Source organism: Furipterus horrens, unplaced genomic scaffold (genome assembly GCF_987537825.1).
Source record: "Furipterus horrens unplaced genomic scaffold, mFurHor1.1.pri manual_scaffold_3, whole genome shotgun sequence".
Taxonomy (NCBI): domain Eukaryota; kingdom Metazoa; phylum Chordata; class Mammalia; order Chiroptera; family Furipteridae; genus Furipterus; species Furipterus horrens.
The window spans coordinates 25738791-25752983 of record NW_028327173.1 but is presented as its reverse complement, the minus strand read 5'-3'; the positions used below and the strand labels follow the sequence as shown (position 1 = coordinate 25752983).

The 14193-nt window shown below is 42.0% G+C and overlaps 1 pseudogene; it reads left to right on the top strand.

The window, feature by feature from the left end:
• Window positions 1–2710: 2710 nt before the first annotated feature.
• LOC150014643 (proteasome subunit beta type-3 pseudogene) lies at window positions 2711–3252 on the top strand (annotated as a pseudogene).
• The last annotated feature ends 10941 nt before the right edge of the window (window positions 3253–14193 follow it).

The window sequence follows — 14193 nt, the reverse complement described above, 5'->3', positions numbered from 1 at the left end:
TGCATACACATATGCACATATACATACAGACATAATGATGTTCCGAAATAGAATACTCAAGGTGTTTGTGAGTTGTACTAATTTACTTCTAAATTTTGAATTCTGTGCTTATACAGAGAAACAAGTGATTTTAAAGGTAAAATTTCAATAGCTACAAACTTTGTAGTTGGGGAAAGCAATATATGTGATTTGTGGACTTTTGTTAACAGTTTCCTGTTCTGTTTTGTTTCGCTAATGCTGAAAGCTCTTCCAATTATATCCGAAATAAGTTAGTGAATTACATTATTGTTTTCCATCTAAGCTAGTAAAGTAACTATAAACACTCCCTGCCCCCAGAGACCCTGAAATAGCAGTCTTTGCAGGTATGTGGACATAGTGGAGTGCATTTCTGTTAATAGCATATTCCCTGAACTGCTCCTACAGAGTTGGGAGACAGAGCATAAGGAGTGATTTTAGGTGGTTTATGTGTATTACCTTCAGTAAGTTTCACAATACCTTGCAAGGTAGGTATACATTCCTATTTTGCAGATGGGGAAACTGTCCGAGAGAGGTTCAGTTGTGAGTGGTGAGGTTAGAATGAGAATCTATGCAGTATGATTATAGAACGTGCATCCTTCAACTGCCACTTGACCTTGCTTCCCCAGTAGGGAGGGAGGGTTTGCTCATAAGATGTTTTGCAGAAAACAAATATGATAGTTAAATCTGGAAAATAGCATTCTGTAGTCTCTTCTTGGAAATTTACTATGTGCAGTCAAATGCTAATGGTTCTGCAATATTTGAGAAGACCTGCAATAGAGTAGACTACCTGGTTTATATCCCTGTTCTTAAATTTATTTGACCCTTTTTGAAATGCCTGTTCAAGCAGCGTATAGTAAAGTATACTGAAGGACACTTTACTAAAATATTTTTAGTGGGATTGGAAGTACGATTTTTATTCTACAATTGAGCCTAATAGCTCATGCTGTTCCTTGAGCCTGTACTCTGCTTCCCTTGGCCTGTAGCAGTTATTACCCTCCTAAGCTCCGCTTAAGTGCTACATCCTTCACAAAAGCCTTCTCAACTCCCTGCCGAACCTTGCCATGGGTGGGTCTGTTGTCTGCCGAGGACCTGTTATGTAGGTAGTGAAAGGAGCACCATATTTTGCTACTCTGTAGCATTTCCTCAATATTTTATATGTTGAAGAAGACCCGTGTTCATTTAAATGGTCTGTCATTGCAGCTTAGTGTGAAGGCAGGGATGCCTTTGCGGCCTGGGCAGTGCTTGTTCAGCTTTTCACTGGGTTTAGCTGTAGTGTCCAATTCCTTAGTATTTAACCTCTAGGTGGTGGTATTGTGTCACTTAAACATGGCTTCTAGCTTTCTGGCTCCCGCTTATTGGCTCTGTTCTCAAAGTTTAAACTGCCCATATCACCCAAGTGTACACCTGACTTAGAGATCCAAAGGATTGCTGGCATTATGTCCCCTGAAATAATATTCAGGGCTGATATGGGACAATTTAGCGGAACTGGAGCAGTTTGTGATTTTCCCTTTTTGTGTCTGTTAACAGTTTTTTAACAAAGGGTTGGATAGACATAAGTCATAACATCATTTGCTTTATGGGTTATGGGCCTTAAGACCACCCTGTCCACATTCATATAGGAGGCAAACTACTTGCTTCCTATGCCATCTGTTGTAGATAGATGTATGTGCTCTTAAATGTTCCCAAGGAAAGAAATGCCCCATGATTGAATAAAAATATCTGCTTTTATCACTTTCCTTTGCCTCAAATAAGGTTTAGTGTATTATCAAAGGAAAAGATTGCAGCCCATTATCCTACCATGGACACTTTTTTTTTTCTTCTAGAACCATATCATCTCTCCATAGTCCCCGCTTGTGATTTTGTTCTGCAAAGGCAGATTTCAATGTAAAAGAATTAGATACATCAGTGCATCTTCAGAGCTGTTTAAAATATAATTGAGAGAACTGCAAAAGGATAATTATAATGAGGAATTGAATGGAAGGAAACTAGTTGACACCCCCCCCCCCACTTCAAAGTGCCTGTTATTACCAGTGTGTTGGCCTAAAAGTGCTGCAACTTCTGCTTTAAGATCCTACACTTCCATTTTCATAAATAAGTTCTTAGTTTATTAATCCTCTCATGAAAAATCTGCACAACCACCACAGTGGTCCCTGAAGAACCTTTACTCCTTCTGTTGTCCAGTCTCCAGCTCAGCTTTTGCCAGCACCAATGTTGGCCTTTGCAGCCCCCTGACTTTCTCCAGTTTGGTCTTGTGTTCTTCCCTCTGTTTTCTTAAGGTCTTCTCATAAGGCCATGTCTTGCAATTCTATGGGTTCATTTTCTTTGTGTAATCCAAGGAATCACAAATCATGCCAAAGCCAGTTGTCTTGCCACTGCCCAAATGGGTCCTGAATCCTAATACAAAGATGACGTCTTGTGTGGTCTTACACATTTTGGCTAGTTTTTCCCACATTTCTGTCATAGGTGCTGTTGCCTTCCCACTCTGAAAAACATCAATGACCATTTGTTTCTGCTGAAATAGTCTGTTGTTCATGAACTTTCTAGTCCAGATAGTTACTGTTTCGTTCGTAATGGTGACCCACATTCAAGCAGCCAGGGAGGAAAAGAGATCCTTAACACTTTAGAAAGCATCTTTTGGATTCTGGTGATTGGAGGTCCCAGTACCCTGCAATCATGTCTACTATGTCCTATAATGGAGGGGCCATTATGGCACTTCGGGATCCATGCCCAGGTGGTGACCATGGATTTCCAGAAGATCTTTTCCATGGATGACTGGCTATACATGGCCTGGCTGGTCTAGCCACTGACATCCTGACTGTTGCCCAGTGCCTCAGGTTCCAGCTGAACCAGTATGAGCTGAAGGAAGGTTAGCAGATCGAGCCTTACCACCCTCATGAGCATGGTGGTTCACCTCTTGTATGAGAAACGGTTTGGCTCCTGCTACACTGAGCCAGTCTGCTGGGTTGGACCCAAAGACCTTTAAGCCCTTCATTTGCTCTCCAGACCTCATTGGCTGCCCATGGTGGCTCACACCTTTGTGGTTAGTGGCACCGGCGCTGAATAAGATTATAGGATGTGTGAGTCCCTCGGGGAGCCCAACATGGATCCAGAACTCCTATTTGAAACCATCATCAAGAGCCATGTTGAATGCTGTGGACTGTAATGCAGTGTCGGGCATGGGAGTCATTGTCCATATCACTGAGAAGGACAAAAATCACCACGAGGACACTATAGGCCTGAATGGACTAACCTGTTCCCAGAGCCCACTTTTTAAATAAAATAGTATTCCTTTAAATAAAAAACACATCTTTGAGCTTAAATGATCAGGTATCAGAAGATTAATTTGATTTACTGTAACATAACTTGCAGAACAGAAGTTTGGGCTATAAAAATGAAATATTAACCTATAATTTTTAAAGTACGATACTAATAACACTCATTTTGGTAAATTATAAGTATTTCTACTTTTATTTCCATGCCCTCTCTCATGTCTCTATTCAAATAGGCGTGCAAACTGTGCTCCAGGTAATGAGTCAGCTGAGGAGGGACTGTGAACTTACTTGAGCAGGCTGGACCTATCTTATTCTGAAAAGCAGTGCTGGAACTTTCTGTACTTGGGCTTTGTCCCGGAAAATGTGTTTGCTTTACAGCTTTGGGAGATGGCCTGAGAAGTAGGCTTATAGCCCTACTGACCATTTCCCTAATACCTGTCTTGACTTTGGAAATAGAATTATTTGCCATTTTCATGCTTGGAGGTTGCCGCCTTTGCTGCACTGTAGCTCTTCCTAGATATCTGAGACTGAAGGTTCTTTGGGCTCTGTTTCCTCACTGCATGACTCCTATGTCAGTCTGTTGATAGAAATGGGATAATTGAGACCCTGGCTGCTGTGGCTCAGTGGATTGAGCATCGGCCTGCGAGCCAAGTGTCGCCAGTTCGATTCCCAGTCAGGGCATATTACTAGGTTGCACGTCAGATCCCCAGTTGGGGACACAAGTGAGAGGCAACCACACAGTGATGTTTCTCTCCCTCTCTTTCTCCTTTCCCCTGTGTCTAAAAATAAACAAACAAATAAATTATAAAAAGAAGAAGAAGAATTGAATTGGTGATCTTAAAAAAAAAAAGAAATGGGATAATTGAGAAGGCAGGCTATTCGGCAAAAAGGAACTCATTTAGGTGTCGGGGTCATTGGATCTCGGTGAAAATGCTCTCTGGAAAACTACAGTGATGAGGCTGGATGGAAGGGAGGAAGGCTGAGCTGAAGATTGAGCTAGCACACTGAGGGGATAGGAGAAGATCTTTGGGAGGACCATGGTTAATCAACGGAAGGAAGATAGTTGGGCAAGAAGTCAGAATGATCCTTGCAGTGAGAGGAAAACCAGGTATTCTGTGAAATGTAGCACAAAGACAAGAAGTGAGAATAAGAGACCTTGATTTTGCCTGGGAGTGTCTGAAAGACCTTCAAACTGGAGATCTGGGTCACTTGATGTTTCTGTAGAGCCTATTAGTGCTTGTTTAAATGGTATTCTTTTTAATTTTACCCCATCCAGGCCAGATCCTTACCACATTTTGTCTCAGTTCTTACAGGAACCTTCACTTGTCCCTTAGCTTCTCTTTATTTTCAAAATCTGGACTAGCCTATAATATAATAGTATTATTTTGCTATAGTCATTATTAGTATCATTAGTAGTATGATATTGGAGGGCTTACAACTTGCCAGCCATTGTGCTAAGAGCTTTATTTGTGCCTTCTCATTTAATCCACCCAATGTCATGAAACTGGAGGTATTGTTATGATCCATTTTACAGATGAGAAAACTGAGGCACAGAGAGGCTAAGGAACTTGCAAAAACATATTGCTAATTATTGGCAGAGCTTGCACTTGAAGTCCCATGTGTCTGGTGCCAGAGCTTTTAGAAACAGTCTACATAGGAAGAAGGATAGTGGCTACATGGGGACTCTGAAAACCTTGCCCCAGAGCTCTCCAGAAGTAGCTGTAGATACCCATTGTGGTAGAGGCAGGATACTTGTTCACCAAACAAATTTCCTCTTTGGCACAGGGATAGCATTTTCAGCCTCCTTTGCAATTAGGGATGGTTATGTGATTAAGTTGTGGCCAACAGAATGTGAGTGGCAGGGATGTACACCACTTTCAGGCCTAACCTCTAAAATCCTCTCATGTAGGATCCTCCATGCATGATCCTTTCCCCTTCCCCCAGATTGCTGCAGGGTGCACATAGCAACACCTGCAAATGCAGAGCCTTGACATGGAAGGAACCTGAATTCCTGGGTCACACTAAGGAAGGCTCATCTGCTGAACAGAAACACTTACACTGGACTGTTACATAAGCAGTGAATAAGTGTTTCTGATATGAGGTCTTTCAGATTATGGGCTTTATTTGTTACAGCAGTTGGTGTTATCCTAACTTAACACCTATATGCTATATGGGTCATGATTCTTGGCTAGGAGCTCAGGCAGGTAAGGAGTGAAAAAGGGTATAACCTCCAAAAAGAAGTGAACTGGGAAGATCCAGTTTTTGTGGTTAGTTGCAAAATGCTAAAAATAATGCTTTTATGTCAAGGAGATTATAATGACTACAGAATTTGAAGTCTGGGGTTTGCTAGATACTCTTCAGGGAAAACTTCTAATGCAAACGGTTCACTGTGTGACCCTAGGAGTCAATATGGGTGGGCTAGAGGTGGGGTTCTGAGAGCTCCTGAACTGACGTGCAAAATTACATGTACCAACTGGACAGAGGAAACCTGGCTTTTCTCTGTATTCTCCAAGGGGTCTGTACTCAAAAAGGTGAAGAACCAGTTGTGAATCTGAACACGAACCATTCAGGAAGCGTATTTAGAACAGGAATGAAAAACTTGATTTGGCTGAATGTTCTGGATTTCACATTTTTTTAATAAAGTTTCCAAACTTCCCTCTTCTATGTGTAAAAACTATAAATGGAGAGCTTTTCTTGAAACCAATACATTAGCATATGGTACACGTGTCAATGAGCAAGTAAAATAGTCTGGGTGAGGGAAATCATGTATATAAAATGTACTTGTCTTATGGTCAAGTAACACATTCAGCCAATAATCTTAGGAATGAAAATAAGCCTAGATCGTGGTTTACTATCTGGCCTGCCAGCTTCCTCTTCTGTGTGGTCGGAAGTGTCCTTGTCCTTCAAATCCCGTGGTGCTTCCTCCTGTAATGAGCCTAACCTGCTCCTGCTTTTCTCTCTCCTTTTTAAAAAAAATTATTTATTTATTTAGAGAGAGGGGAAGGAGAAAGAGAGGGAGAAAAACATGACTATGTGGTTGCCTCTCACTCGTGCCCCTAACTGGGGACCTGACATGCAACCTAGTCAAGTGCCCTGACTGTGAATCAAACCAGTGACACTTGGTTCACAGGCCGACGCTCAATCCACTGAGCCACAGTAGCTAGGGCTTCTGCTTTTCTCTTGATCTCACTTCTCTGTGAGACTCCTGGCCCACATTCTGGCCCATCTTATCTCCTCTTTTACTTATTCTACATGTATTAAATCCTGCAAGGGCCATCACTAGGCCTATGCAGGGTCTATGTAGTTTGCATTCACCAGGGTTGCTCAGAATAGGCCTGGCCTCCTTCTGCACTACCAATACTTGACTGTGCTGGGGAGTAATGGGAAAAATGGAAATGGCAGGACTGGGAGATACAAATTCAGACCCATGAAAGACTTCTTAGGAATAATGATGTCTGGGCGTGCTGTGGGTGACCAGTATTTACTGATTGCCTGCTCTGTGCTAGGGTCCAAGCCAGGTGTTTATTCATCCATTGGACAAATTATTTATTGAGTACCTACCAGGTGCAGGGCTCTTTTCTAGGTTCTGGGGATCTATCAGTGAATAAGAGCAAAGTTCTTGCCATTATAGTATTTACTGAATTTCATTATGACAAAAGTTGGGATGCAGATGGAGGGAAACAGAGGCACAGAGAGGTGAAGTGGTGTGCCCTAAATTACACAGCTGATAAGTGAGTGTCGGTCTTTGGACTCCTAGTCCCAGGGGCTTGTCAACACAAAGAGGGTAGGGAGGAGAGATAGGAAATATATTAGAGGCAATTTAATGAAGAGTTCTGTTTATTGCCCTTTTTAAACCATAATAATGGAAAGCTTTATGTCAAAATGTACTATACACAAAACAGGAGAAACCCTTAGGGAAAAATGTTTGCTAATGTATATTAGAAAAAGTTAATATTCTTAGTACAATTTCACAAATCAGGAAGAAACACATTCCAAAATAAAACAAGGAAAAGATACCAGTGTGTGACTCTTACATGCAAAATAGAAGAGGCCCAAAACATGAAAAACCATAAACCTCATAAGTATCAAGAAAATGTGTGTTAAAATAACAATGGTCTTCCCTTTCTTTATCAAATAGGCTTTCTTTCCCTAGAGGATGATGCTCCATGTTGATTAAAGTTCAAGAACACAATCGTCACACATGCTTTTGCAATCAATTTTAGGATGTTTTTAAACTGATTGATTTTTATACGTCTTTAAAATAACATTTAAAAAGACTCTTACTTTTTTATACATCTTTGACAGTGATTTCCAGTTTTTCTACAGTGAATATGTATCTTTTTTTAACAGTTAACTATGTACACGTATGTATTTTAAAGAATCCTATAAAATAGAAGGGAAATGCACAGGAGATGTTTATTGGTTTTTAACATGCAATAGAGCATGGTCCTAGAATCAGAATAGGGGACCGTATTTACTGTCCGCGGTTTCTTTTGTGCATCCCCACCTGGCCCATCTGTGGTTCTCTTCCTTTCAGCTCCCGAGCAGAGCCTGGTCATGAAGTCCTCTAAGCGTGGTGTGTTCAGTTTTTCTTGTTATGTTGTAGCCTTTACAGGAGTGCTTCTCAACCCTCGCTGCACTCTAGAACTACCTGGGTGATTTTAAATAATAGTGATATCAGGTCCATCCCAAACCAATTAAATAAGTCTGTTCCCATGTGACAATGTCAGTTAGTGTAGAGAATTGCTGGATCTAACCACATCTAGTTCTTCACCCAGGCCTAGGTCATGCGACACAATATAGGCTTGTTGAATTGACTAAAATAGGTTTGGTCTCCCAGCTCCTCAAGCACAAAGAATTCTAATTTTGCCACTCCTTTTTATTTTATTTTATTTTTTTTATGTGTCAGAGACAGACACTCAGGAGGTATCAGATGTATATTTGTTAGCACACCATATTTTTTCTCTTAAGATTCGGAGTTGTATTAGCTCAAAGTATTACAGTTAGTACCAGGTTTGTTGTAAAAATTTCAAAGCTAGATGAATTTTGGTTCACTTTATTAAAGAAATATGTAGCATTGTACTACTATTTGACAGAAGCAGTAGTTAGCCACCACAAGATAGTTACTGTATTTATCTATCTCTGGCACTTAGTAGGTCTCTAATGAATACAGGATGAATGAAATGAATAAGTGAAGACAAGATTGAAACCAGTGTGGTACTGTGTCTCTAACTTTATACTTGTCTCTAATAAGGGTCTCTAGTTCTTTCTACCCATTCTACCATTTATTACTGAATTTTTATTTCATACTTAAGTTGAATATCACTGTTTTGATGATGTTTTACCCCAAACAACTTGCAAACCTTAAATAATTTTCAAAGTAATCAATTATGAGCTGGGACATGTTCAAGAACATTTACTCCAGAACCTGAGCACCTATAGACAGTCTGTCATGTTCTCAAATGCCAGCATTTGCTCTCCTCCAAAATTCTCCCTTCCTCTGTCTTCTGACTAGACTCTAAAACACAGGTATGAGCCTCACCAAACTTCTCTTGCGTCTGTTCTGTCAGCAGGCATGCTACTGTGAAAGCAAATGTCACTGCTGCAGCCATAATTTAAGACGTCCTTTTAAAAAATTCCAATTTCATCATTTCACAGAAGAATAGATCAATATTTCTACAGTTAAGAGTTTAGTTAAAAACCCTGCTGTGCAATGAAATAATGCATCTGCTATTGGCGTAGAGCGACTGGGATGTTAATTCCCTGGTTTTGTGTCAGTTAAGGGCAAATTAGCCTTCCAGCACCAGTCATGACTCATTATGTCATTATGTAGAAGGCACTTACTGTACCTCCACTACTATGCAATTTAGATCCAATAAAAATTGTGACAGCGTTTTTATCCACTTCATTAAGCTACTAATTTCTTGTAAAAAAATGTACATTAATCTTTTTATAGCTTCATGCAGAGTGGCATATTTTTAGACTCTAACATTGATTAGGTCCTGGTTAAGAATAATTTTCACAGTACTTTTAAGAAATGTAAATAAAGTTACAATAATTTAATTTTTCAACATAGTTATGACAGTATTGATCTTAAAATGAACATGTTGGCTGAATTAAATGTGTAGCCCAAATGAAATACAGACTGAATATTTAAACATGCAACAAATTACAAAGCATGGCTTAACAATACCCTGCAAACAGAATGAAGAGAGGGAGCGTGAACCTCCGTGGAAAATATTAATTGCTCATATTTTAAAAGATGTAAATGGAGATTTTTTTTTTTGACATCTGACTTTTCTTCCCCAAATGTTTAAAAAATACAGTAAAGAATTATCTTCCTCTTTTGATTTTTCATTTCTTGTGAAGTGTTAATGACTCTTCTGCCTGAATGCATTAGGGAGGAGTAGAAAAAGTTTCCTGTGCCAGGGTTGTTGTACTAGTAGGCTGGAGTCAGAGAAAATGTGCCTAAGGTTTTCAGAGGGTACTGCAGGCAATTGAGGGCAGGGTGTCGGCATCTGGGTACTTTGTGCCAGGAGCTGATCCTGTTCACCCCAAGCACCCATCCTGTCTTGGTCTTTTTTTGAACCAGGCAGATCAAGCCTTGAGTCACGTCCTCATGGGCTATAAAGGTGAGCTCTAAATGCTGGCTGACATTTGATGTAATTATGCAGATTTCCCATTAGATCCTGACCTACCTTGCTGGACCTCCTTTCCTTGTTCTGGACTGAGCTACATTCTGACTTTGCTCCCTCTAGCAGCGTAGTTTTCTGCTTTCCCAGGCCAGGGAACCACCAACCTCTATCCTGGCCTCCAGACCTACCCCATTCTAGCAACTGATAAATGTCTACCACACCAGCCTCAAGAGGCATGCAGGGAGTGAGGGGCTGTGTGGAACGATTGGACTTTATCACAGGAGACATGTAGAGTGTGAACAGTACTGCCCTGGAGTCAAAGACTTAAGATTCTCCCTGTCTCTTATAAGAAGGCTTTGTGCTGGATGATTAGAAAGGGCTGTTATAGGATTGAAGTTCTAGGACTGAAGACCTCCCTCTCAAATAGAAATTCATCCCTGGGATACTCCTGATGGGTTGTATGTGGATGTTTCCAATGCTGGGAAACTCACTTCTTTTTGTTTCATTTTTTGAATGTATTGAGTCCTGTATCTTTCCCAAAGGCTTTTAAAGTGGGGCTGGGAGAAGGGCTTCCTGCTTTATAACATCTTCACTTTCATCGAGACACTACACGTCAGAGCAGTTCTTACCAGCCAGGCACACCTCTGTATGAAAGAAGCTACAGCTGCCCGTAAGTGTAATGATGTGCCTGTCACCATTGTCGGGGTCCCTGGTTCTGGGATTATGGTTCTTCCCAGGTAGGTTTGTGCGGGGCCGAAGGCCTGTCTTTAGTCTGGCACCCAAGCAGCCTCTCTCTGGCCCTTGGTTGCCCACAGTGGCTGGAAACGGTTGTGCTTTTTGGCAGCCCCAGACCCTGGGCTCAAACAGTCTTTCCCCCTGATGCTTCCCTAAAGGCTTCTCCTCTTTGCAGTGTCTGCTGCTGTTTCCCAGCTGTTTACTGCTGCTCATTGCTGCTCTAACAGTGAAGCTCCTGTGGTTTCTCTTTTCATCTATGCAGTGCTTTACCCATTAGAAAGAGCAGTCAGTCTCAGCCCTCATAAGAACATCATCACCACTTCTTGAGACAGGCAGATAAACTGAGATCCAGAGAGGCAAAGTGACTCACCCAAGGTCACACAGCTACAAAGCAATGGAGCCAGGACTAGGACCCTGCCTTCTAACTCTAAATCCTGTGCTCACTATATCAGGGCTTACAAAATACTTTTGGCAGCAGCACAGGATAGTGGTTAAGAGCCTGGACATTGCAGTTGGGTAGATTTGTCTCAAAATCCAGCTCTCCCACTTACTAGTTTACTTAGTTTGGATAAGCTTAAGTAGCTTACCCAATTTTTCTCAACCTCTATTTCATCTTGCATGAAATGGAGATGAATAACTTTTTAACCTTGCATGGTTGTGGTGAGATTTAAATGAGATAAGATGTGAAGCACTCAGCCTTGCTCTTGGCACATATTAAACTCAAAAAATGGTAGTCCTTATTATCAACATCATCATCATTAGTACTACTTCATTCAAATCTCACCATAACCCTATACAGCAGGTATTCATTTATTGATATTTATAATCATAATAGCTAAAGCTGACAGAGGGAAAGATGAGCCTCAGCATGGTGTGTTAGAATGTCCTTGAAGCCTGCTTTTGCATTAAAAAAAAAAAAGATTTTATTTATTTTTAGAGAGAGGGGAAGGGAGGGAGAAAGAGGCAGAGAAACATTGATGTGAGAGAGAAACATCAATCATTTGCTTCTTGCATATGCCCTAACCAGGGACTGAACCTGCAACACAGGCATATGCCCTGGGCGGGAATCGAACCAGTGACCTTTTGTTTGTGAGATGACGCCCAAATAACTGAGCCACACCGGTCAGGGCTGCTCTTGTGCCCAGCATCATTTTGTCAAGCCCAGACCCACAAGATTCCTGCCTTCTTTGTACATTTCACATGCCCGGGTTCAGAGATGCTGAGCATCATGGCCGGGTGACCTCCAGTTCTCAAGAGGCCACCCAGGTGACACCGATGCAGTGGCTGGGGAAGCAGGATCCAGCCCCAGAGGAGGAGCTGAGCTGTGCTCCAAGTACCCAGCCTCTCTCTCCAGGAAGAACTAGTGTTCTGGGGTCACGTAATTACTCCCCACAGAAAGCTCTTTCAATTTAAGTATAGGGTTCTGTATGTGATGCTGTCTGCAAGGCAACCCGGAGGACTGGCGGGAGGTTAAGTTCTGTTTCTCTTCAAAACAATGATTCCTTTGAGGTTTATATAAATACTCAATCAGTTTCCTATTATGACAACATGAAGGAGCAGTTGGTTACATCTTCATAATTAAGACTTGAAGAAAAGTCAATGACAGTGAATAAATTAGACTTGGATGTTTTCCCCCTCCCTGCCCTTCCTTTCCTGTATACCTTAGTACCCTCCTGGGACCAGCCTGCTGGCCTGGCCTCTCCTGCCCTAAGCATCAGGCTGAGAGGGGCAGGCTGTGAAGTCCCAGAGTAGGAGGGGTTTAGGTTTGCAGGCTCCTTTGCCAGATGGCATTTGATACAAATATTGATGTCGATGGCGTTTGGATAATGCTGCTGTCTGTGGCAGGGGCTTTATTACTATTATGAACGGTGCATGTCTGGAGGGAGCCATTCCATTTAGTTACCTTTGTGTGCGAGTTGCAAATGTTTAACAGACAATTATCAGGAGATGATGTTCTAGGGGATTCGAGTTGTTCCTGGATTCCCAGGCTGGTTTTGCAATCAGTCTGTGTTGCAGAGCTCAGGCACCTTGAATCGGTCCAGGCTGCTTGAGATCATTTACTTTCATGCATGATCTCGTCACCCTGACATTTCTGTATGTCCATTCTGGAGGTTGGGGATGCTGCTTTGTTGCAACCTCTCCATAACAGATACATCAAAACCCTACCATTTACACTTCCTGGGGGAGTTTGAGTTTCTTCCTATTAAAAATGAATAATAAAATCTTCCACTTTCATCCTAATGGGGTTAGTAGGAGGTGTTTAGCTTTTTATAGCTACCTAGGTGATCGAAAGAGGAAGATGAAGCCATTGAAAAATTAAGGAAGAGGTCATCATAGAAGGCTAGGGACCAAACGAAGTCTTCTAAAAGCATTTCTTGTCTTCATTCAAAGTGCCTCTGGAGAGCTTCAGCGAGTAGATGCCGTGGGTTTCCTCCATTGGAACCAAAGCTTTGGCAAGGTGGGGACTGTGTATATATAGCAGGCTTCTCTTCAAGACCTGTGGAAGGACCGCTGCCTTCAGAGCAAATATGGTTCTTTCAGGATGGATTATCTGGTGAATAGTTAGTTAGGCATGTTTCCTTACATCACGCAAAGGCCCTCATAAGAAATGGATAAATGAATGAATGGGACCTCAGGTGTTTTCCTGGGTCCTAGAAAATGGTTTCAGAGTCTGGGCGGGCAGTTGCTACCAACCAAATGATCCTGGGATCTGAGATATTGGGCAAAATGGGAAATCAGGAGGCTGAGCTGAACTTCTGGAAACAGCATAAAAATGGATTGTTATGTGTGCTCCCAGTGTAGCTCTAAATCTGAATACAAAATAGAGAAGATGCTCTTTTGCTCCTTTCAGACTAATGATTTTGTCCCTTTTCCCTCTCCTCCTCGTTTTATTTCTTCATCTATAACATCTGCAAGAGGGCAGCCAGACTAATAAAACTGTGCTAAGCTCGCCTAATGCCAGCCATTGATCCAAGGGTGGGACCTGATTAATCAATGGGATTTTAGCAGTGTTCACATCCCCGAGGGACATCAGGCCCAAAGACAGCTCTTGTCTCAGCAGTGGGGAGGAATCTGAGGACTGATGGAGCTGTGATTCCCTCTGTGTGAATTCTTGGAGGTGGGGTGAGGCAGAGTGCCGACCCCCCACGAACAGCCTTTGTGGCAGTTTCAGACAGTCACCTTGGGTGTTGGATGGCCTTGCTTTGGGGATGCTCACACACTCTGCAGTGTGACATCACTGCAAGATGTGCTGAGCTCCTGGGGTGGGTGCTGCAGGAGATTGAAGGGGGTTTCTAGAACAGAAAACCTCACCCGACATACGAGGCACCTCTCACATAACTACAAGCCTGGGGGATCATCTCCTCTAACCTTTCTTCTTGTGCAGTAGAGGGAACAGGGCCAGAGAGAGAAGGGCCTTGCCCAAGGTCATCCAATGAATTAGTAATGCTACAGAACTAGAATTCAAGACTCTTGGGCCAACCTCTTTACCCTCCCTCTATCTATAAAGTTGGATCAGGATTAGACTCTGTTGC